This window comes from Amblyomma americanum, chromosome 1 (assembly GCF_052857255.1).
Source record: "Amblyomma americanum isolate KBUSLIRL-KWMA chromosome 1, ASM5285725v1, whole genome shotgun sequence".
In the NCBI taxonomy this organism is placed as follows: domain Eukaryota; kingdom Metazoa; phylum Arthropoda; class Arachnida; order Ixodida; family Ixodidae; genus Amblyomma; species Amblyomma americanum.
Window position 1 is genome coordinate 438,052,198 of NC_135497.1, and position 7,551 is coordinate 438,059,748.

The window sequence follows — 7,551 nt, forward strand, 5'->3', positions numbered from 1 at the left end:
ATCTTCTAGCTAGATAGGACTGCTCAGAACTGTTTGTTGTTGAATTTGCAGCCTTTTCTGTTGTGTGGTAATGGTGTTCCTGAACCGTGCACTAACAAAAATGTTTAGCTGAATTTCATGATTTTTCATGCAATATAAATTGCATAAATAGTGCTTAAATTTATTGACAAAAACTTTGCTTAATTATTAACCATAGTCTACTACCACCTGTGGCCTGCCCTTAATGAGGGAGTATATCATTAACCCATGGTAAGAGTTTGAATGTGAGCTGTATAAGTTTCTCATATAAGTTGTGTATATTGAAACGCTTTGTTGTTGATCTTGCTGGCGCTATGTTTCAAGCTCTGTGCTCTCCCCATAGGCAAATATAGCTGTGTGGTCCTGCAGGATGACACATTTTGCTGTACGTTAATTCCTTCTGTTTTCCTTAATTGTTGGAGTATGCTCCTGCCTGTCACCTGCATAGACTGCTCAATGTAGCAAGGGATATTGGTACACAAAATTATGTCCATGTGTGATGTTTGTGAAAAAAATTTTCGTTCATAAATCATGCAGAGTATCCTTTCAGTTTTCTCTTCATACATGCCTGAATACTGTACCCTGCTCAGTAAATGACAAGAGGCAGTGCGTAATCTAAGTGCTGGAATGAGGGTGTGCAATAGAGAAATTTTAGACAGTTATGCTCTGCAAGTAATCAGAATGTATATTAAATAATACACTGAGATCTTATTACATATGGTTGTAGAATGTATGTAAGGATGAAGCATTAGGATTATATAAAGCACACACATATTGATATGTAATAGATGATAAGAGACGAATTTACAAGTGTGCATATACAGGCACACATGCAGCCAATTAGTGGAAATATATGAGTCTGAACAGAATGAAACGTACAGAAGCAGTTAATTAATGAAAGTTCTAAAAAATGTCAACTGCTGACTAGACAGAATAAAAGAAAACATTAAAAACTATATGCATTAGTTACGAGGCTCGGAGAATGATGTGAGGAGGAGGTCCATCGCTCAAGTGCTGCACTCCTCCTCTAGTCAGCAGCAATCTTTATTTCTTCAATGGCCGTCCACTGCTCTGTGTTAGCTTATACTCACCATAAGATGGCCGACATGTTCAAATTTATTTATTTATTTCAGTTACCCTTTTGGCCCAGAGGGCATGCATTGTGTCCCCTGAATAGTAAATGATGATGAGTATGCAAGCTAAACTGCTGGAAGGATGGTGCGTGCGAGCGAAATTTAGACAAGTATGCTCTGGAAAATTTTGTTGCCATTCAATTAATTATCAGTACACACAGAAACAAGTGATCAGAATGTACATTCCATGAAACACGCAAATCTTATTAGAGGACTCTGAAGCGCTGACAGACCCTGCTCAAGCTTATTAGAGGGTTGTAAAATTTATTGAAGTATGTACACAATATGAAGTGCAACCAAGAACGAGATGAATTTGCATGTGTCTAAGTGTACGCACACACACATACATAGCAACTTAGCAGAAATATACGGAACTGAACACAAACATATATAACAGCAATTATGAATGAAAATTATAAAACTAAGTGCAGACTAGATAAAAAACGAAACATTAAAACTAAGCATTATAGTAAGGAGGGCTTGGAGAGTGAACGGACTGGGGAATGAATTGAGGAATGAGTTTGGGGAATGACCTGGGGCACGTATCGGAGAATAGAGTGAGGCAAGCGCCTGCCGTTCAAGTGCTGCAGCCACCCTCTCAAGAGCTGCAGTCCTCTCTTAAGCAGTAACCTCCCTCTCTTCAAGAGCCATGCGCTCCCTGTGCCGCTGCTGTCTGTTAGCTTCGGCCACCTCAAGATGGGTGACAGCACTCTCGAGCTCTGTACGAGAGGTATCTGTCCTGGGCCTCTTCCTGGCTGCGCCTGGTTGCTGCTGCAGGGGGCTTGGCAGCGTAGATGGGCTTGGGGGCTATGAATCTCCAGCAGTAGTGCTGCCTGTGCTCGTGCTCAGTTGCGAGCTGCCAGTTTCAGCCTGGCTGCTGGTGGCAAAATAATGCGACATCATTACGCATTCCTTGCACTAAAGAACAAGACTTTGTAGTGCATATATGTAATCCCTACACAAAGGGCACTGTCATTCATTTAGTCATTTAATTTCGTATATATAGTTCTGCTGACATCAAAAGTCAACATGGAGCATCTTTCAAACCATTTAGGAAACAGGGATAAAATTGCTATCAAAGGCTTTTCAATTTCAGTTAGTCCAAAAAATTAACACTGCAGATTGTTTTGTATTGTTGTTCAAAAGAGTCTACCCCATGGAATTAACCTGTCAAGTTTAATGTTGCGCCCTAAACAGCCATAGAAGGAACTTTATAATGCTCATACCACATTTACATTTACAAAGAAGCTAGAGCAAAAATTTTTTCAGGAAGTGTAAACTAAATTTGACAGCTTTAATGTCCTTTCAAATGTATCAAGATCCATTTTCAAAAAGTGAGAGCATTTTATTGTCAGTAATTCTAGATTGCTGAGAGCAATGGCACAATATCGCTCAAAACATGAAGCCTTACATATGTGGTGCCATAATGTTCCTGATGTATTGGGCCACTATTTCACATGTTGGCCGCATTAATCAAGAAAAAGCACTCATTTGTACACAAAGTCAAATTTTTCAATGCCTGTGGCCTTCCATGTGCCCTTAAACCAGCTGTTTACTGCCTGCCATATATTTTGTGCAAGGTTCAGTGGCTTCCCTACACACCCTCTTGTTTTTCTGAAGGCCCTTCCTTAATTGGTAGTGAATTTTTTCATACCTAACTCACGGATGTAACTGATAGGAAAGTGGCTGAGAATGCGCCATATATTTGTGGCAGTTCAGTTATTTTATTAGTAGGAAACACACAGATATACTCATGTCTTGGTTTATATTTCTTGATTGCTCGATGGTTATTGGGTGAATAGTCGCAGTGTGCGAAGAGCCTTGTACATATTCAACCTTGTGCTTGTACATATTCAACCAACTGTGCGTAGCAGCCATAAATTTTGATACCTAGATGTGTCAGTGTCATGCAAATCATCACGGCTGACATCAAAGCTCTGATGTACACCTTCCACGTGTGCGTACAGAGTTGAGCATGCACATGAGATTTCTTGGTGTGTGTGTTTAATTATGGACTCGGTCTGTTATGTTCAGAGCAAAGATGCATGTTTTGCGGAGGTTTACAAGTGTCCGATATGCGACTGGTGTTGAACAGAGGTAGTTTTTTTTTGTTAGGTTTATAGTAGTCCGAGCTACTGCACTGTTTCTGGACACATTTCATGTAATCGTTGTTCCTTACTTTTGTCTCTTGATAAATATGACTTGTATCCTTGTCTAAAGCAAAACAATTGTTGACACTCTTTGTCATGAGTGTAGTGCTGCAGTCATGGGCCTTTCTTGTCCTAGGTGCCACATCAAGACAATTAAAAACTGAAAAATGACTACCACTCCTCCCCTACTTCACCAACATCCCTCTGATTTTATGCTTGGGGAAACCCCTGGTGGTGTTTGATTTCAAATATGTTTTGCACAACATGCACTGTGTTTTCCAAAAGTAACCAAGCAACTGGGTTTGTTCTTTAGGCATGTAATGGAGCACATGCATGGCAGCCCTTAAACCTTAAATCTGTAAGGAGAACCATTCCTCACTATCTGAGGCCATTTGCTGTGTAGTGGTGCCATAAGGGCTCCACTATATGGCTGAGAGGCAAGCCCAATATACTAGTTACTTATTTCGGCAAAGCCTGTGCTACAATGCATGTAAATTCCCTGTCGCACTTCTCGTGTGCAGAAAAAAAAATGACTCACTCATGGATGCTCCAGACGAGTCCTGGCCCCAGCAGGTAGGGCGGGTTGATGCTGTGAGCTTTTTCAAAAATTTCAGCGAGCTCCCTGAGAACAAAAAAAAATATAGGATCCATTTGACACACATATATGACATCACTTAATGTGTGTACAGCTCTTTGCAAACACACTATTTCATGCATGAAGCTTGACATATATCTATTCAGCGAGACAAGACACGTGTACAGCTAGCCTATAACCACGGCATACATAATGCCCGATAGTTGCCCAGCAGTAGAGCAGTTGGCATGAGCACAAAGTCCGGGTTTATGCCTCAACAGCTGTATGCAGTTGACAAAAAGACATTCAATACAACCACCCCAATGTTGCTGTGTAATCTATAACACCCTAAAATTACAACAGGAATTACATCATTTAGACAAGAGATGTCCAAAATTGGTACAGTTAATTATTCTGTCACACAATCTACCTGGACCAAAGAGTAAAAAATGCCGCAACATTCTTAACAGGTTTGTGGAATGAATAAACTGCTTCAGAGGCAAAAGTCACATATGCATATAATCAGGAAAACATAACAAGTTTTCCATTCTGTAGAAATTAATTTACTCTTCTGAGATCATGTTCTACGTACGTATACAAGTAATATACTTACTCTTCAAAGTCGCATGTTCTCCGGTCCACCCCTGATTGGCTATTATGGTGTCGCACCATTTTATATATTTTCTCACTAGACCCCGCCACTTGTTCTCAATTTGCGAATGGGTCAAATGGCATCCGAATTTTGAATTCATCCAATCTGCCAAATTTTCCCAGAGTTGTCGTTTAGTTTTTAGGCGTTTAGAAGGGTCTGAATTGAAATTTTTATATTCTTCAATCAGGAACAGAAATTTGGCCCGAGGCCACAACTCCCCAGACTTGGTGGTAGATGGCACGGGGGCTGCCGGCGCCTTGAGCCAAACCTGCAAGTTGTCTGCAACCAAAGGAAAGCATATATATGTTGCGCACTAAGTACTGCATGATCAAATATTGCATATACATGCACATGTAGCGAGAAAGCTATATACGTACGCACCTGCTGTCACATAAAGGCGCTGGTTTCCATGGAAAATGGGTGCACCGGTATCGTCGACTACCTTAAAATTTTCTGTCTCCACACCTTCGAAGAGGATTCTCAGTGGCGCGGCCATCCTGTATCTCCTCCGAAATGAACGTATATGAAGTGAAAGCGTTGGAACGGAGCTGACGTATATATAAGAAACGAAGCAGATGCAAAAGATAGCATGCAGAACGAGCGACTCCTGCTAACCGTAAAGCGCCAAAGAAACGGAATAAGATACTACCCGTAAGCTTGAACCAACACAGCCGCACGCATGCATTTCCGCACCAAAGAGATGCCGCACGGGTGCCGCGCAGAGCTGGATGTCAAAGCGCTGTCCGAAACAGAGTGATATAGCTCAACCTCTGCAAGAGACGAACCAAAGATACGTAGATACCAGAAGAGAGCTACGGATATAAACTAAGCCAGCACTTAAGCCACTTAAGCCAACAGCAAAAAGCGCTACCACGCATGCACGACACATATGCGTGCATACCTACATCAGAGGGAGCGCGCCGACACGCGCGTGTATGTGCTGCAATAAAACAAGACCGGAAACCAACTCCGTGGAGTTCACGAGAGATAACGGATGCATATCGTATATGCAATGCATCCGTTATCTGCCGTGAGCCGCGCGTGTCTCACGCGTATACGAGGTCGACGTCGCTCGGAGAGCGCGCATATGCCGATACGATCGAGTCGAAACCCAGAAGTGCGAACGAAACAGGCGTCGTTAGCGATCGCTGAGCCAGCTGCAAGAGAGAAAAAAAGATATACAATACAGCTATAGCTGATACCAGAGGCGGTGATAGACGCCGCGCGCGAACGAAAAGATATAAGCGCGCTAACGAGTTTGAGAGAGAGATAACGGCGCGCCAGTTTGAGACGCCACGAAGAACTGCCGAAATCGCGAAGCGCGGCCATTATCGTCCGAAAACAAACCGGGAGCGACCGCTGAACCTGCAAGACACGAAACAAATGGCATCCTCGATCACCCGCACTGTTGAGCACCGAGGCGTCTTGGTGCGCACCTTCTATCATCGATCAACTGCATCGGTGCGCACCCGCCGTCCTCGATCACAGGAAGCGCACCCTGCCGGGTCAGTTTTTCGTTGCCCCAACTCGCACCCGGAAAATCGACGGTTCGCAAGGGTGCAATCCTGGAAAGCATTGCGGAACGCGTGCTGCGGGGAAGCCGCTTTTCCCGTACTTTTTCGCTCGTGTCTGCGCGCAGTCTCACGCGATGGAGCAGAAAATACGGATGGTTGCCGCAATTGATGAACTGCTGTCAAGTTCGTCTGACACCGAAGATGAAATGTTAATTGATGTGGTACAGCGTAAACATGGCGATGAACGCCCGAAGGTTGATCACTTCGTTGATCAGGTCGTCAGGCGCCTCGACGACACTGGAGTGCGCGTCTACTCACATTTAACTGTTTGGCATATAGGTATAGCTGTGTGCATGGCTTTGACATGTGAAATGTGCGGTTTATTCGCAGTTCCGAAAGCATTTTCGGGTCAAGAGGAGCGTCTGCTACAGAATGATCAGTGAGTAGAAAAGTCGTGCTTCTATCCTAAGCAGCACGGATGCCCTTACCCAGTGAACAAAGGGAGCAAAGTGAACATTTCTTTGGGCTGCAGAACTGTATCGGTGTTGTGTGAATGAGATATTGATGACCTGGTATCATAGAAAATAGATCTATCGAGCTCTGTTAGGTGCTTCCTTATGTAGCTAGGACAGCATAACCGGGAGATGGAAACGAGAAAGAGGGCATGCCCTATGTAGAGTGGAAAAGATGCAGCTCACATTGCAGCATGTCGTAGCACAGAACATGTCAGAATGAGTCAGCACTTTTATTGTGTACTTGACGTATTCACAGTAGGTGCCGTAAGGAAGTCAGAAATTTATTACAGGAAAACTCCTCCTCTTTAACTGCAATTTCGCACTTCTCAGCCCTGAATTTTGCATTTATCAGGCTAGCTTGAGAGATTCCAATGCACATTAAGGCATTGATTGCGTTGCTCTATTAACGCTTCCTGCACCAAATGTGGCATCCAAATACACATGAATGCCAGAAAGGCTGGGCCAGACTTCTGTTCCCAGTAGATATGGTAGAGGGTAGGGTAGGCATCGCAAAAGAGACATTTATTTGAATATTGGGTAATGCAGTACCGCCTGTGCATTCGGGTAAGGACGTGTTCATATGTGCTGGTTGGTAGCTGCCACCAACAGTTTTGTGGCAGTGAGGGCCGCGAGTTCTTGGCTAATGCGGGCTTGACTAGCCAGTAATTCACCCAACATTCTTTTCTGATCCCAACTCAATACCATGTTTGGGAGTGGTCCAGGGTTAGCCTCAACATCCCCAGAAAGAAGGAGCAAACATTTTGCAATTCCTAATAACAAACAACTACTAGTTTCAGCAAGCACAACAAACACAGTGGGGTCTGCCAACAGCACTAGAAATCTATAATTGCTTCTATAGGACTTAGTTATGAAATTCACCCACCTGTAAAGCGAAGCAAAAATACCTCAGGCAGCTGTCCGTGCTACCGCGAGACCCTGAAGCAGTTCATGGAGGGTGGTGGCCTTTGACAGGTGTGTCAGCATCAAACCGCACG

General features: G+C 43.6%; 1 long non-coding RNA gene across 2 annotated transcripts; it reads right to left on the reverse strand.

Annotated features, from left to right (window-relative positions):
• Positions 1–912: 912 nt before the first annotated feature.
• On the reverse strand, positions 913–5,271 carry LOC144103997 (uncharacterized). 2 transcript variants are annotated; one of them, XR_013308401.1, is made up of 4 exons: positions 4,909–5,271; positions 4,489–4,806; positions 3,840–3,923; positions 913–2,025 (listed from the first exon to the last, which is right to left on the reverse strand). It is a non-coding gene; the product is annotated as an uncharacterized LOC144103997 (long non-coding RNA). The 2 variants fall into 2 exon arrangements; XR_013308400.1 differs by having other exon boundaries at positions 913–2,028.
• Positions 5,272–7,551: the final 2,280 nt, after the last annotated feature.